We start from the raw sequence: 202 nt of genomic DNA, 5'->3' as shown, positions 1-202 counted from the left end.
TATGTTTTGAAAGTATCGTTATTATGTAAAACTATATGTGGATAGTTATAATTAATTTAAATTTTTTAAAAAATTTTCACATATCACATTCACTAGAATCTACTATCATGGTGTGGGGGTACTTAAGGGCAACAGAGGTTGGGATCTGTTATTTCACATTGGAGTTTGTTACCACATACAATCATTATCATTTCTTTTTCCT

General features: G+C 28.7%; 1 protein-coding gene across 1 annotated transcript in view; it reads right to left on the bottom strand.

The window, feature by feature from the left end:
* LOC119586544 (ankyrin repeat and SOCS box protein 15-like) overlaps nucleotides 1-202 on the bottom strand; it is a gene marked incomplete in the record, with an annotated part of 41,262 nt that overhangs the window by 22,057 nt on the left and 19,003 nt on the right.

This window comes from Penaeus monodon, chromosome 21 (genome assembly GCF_015228065.2).
Source record: "Penaeus monodon isolate SGIC_2016 chromosome 21, NSTDA_Pmon_1, whole genome shotgun sequence".
Taxonomy (NCBI): Eukaryota; Metazoa; Arthropoda; class Malacostraca; order Decapoda; family Penaeidae; genus Penaeus; species Penaeus monodon.
Note: the sequence above shows the minus strand (reverse complement) of the source record. Positions and strands in the feature narration are given on the sequence as shown.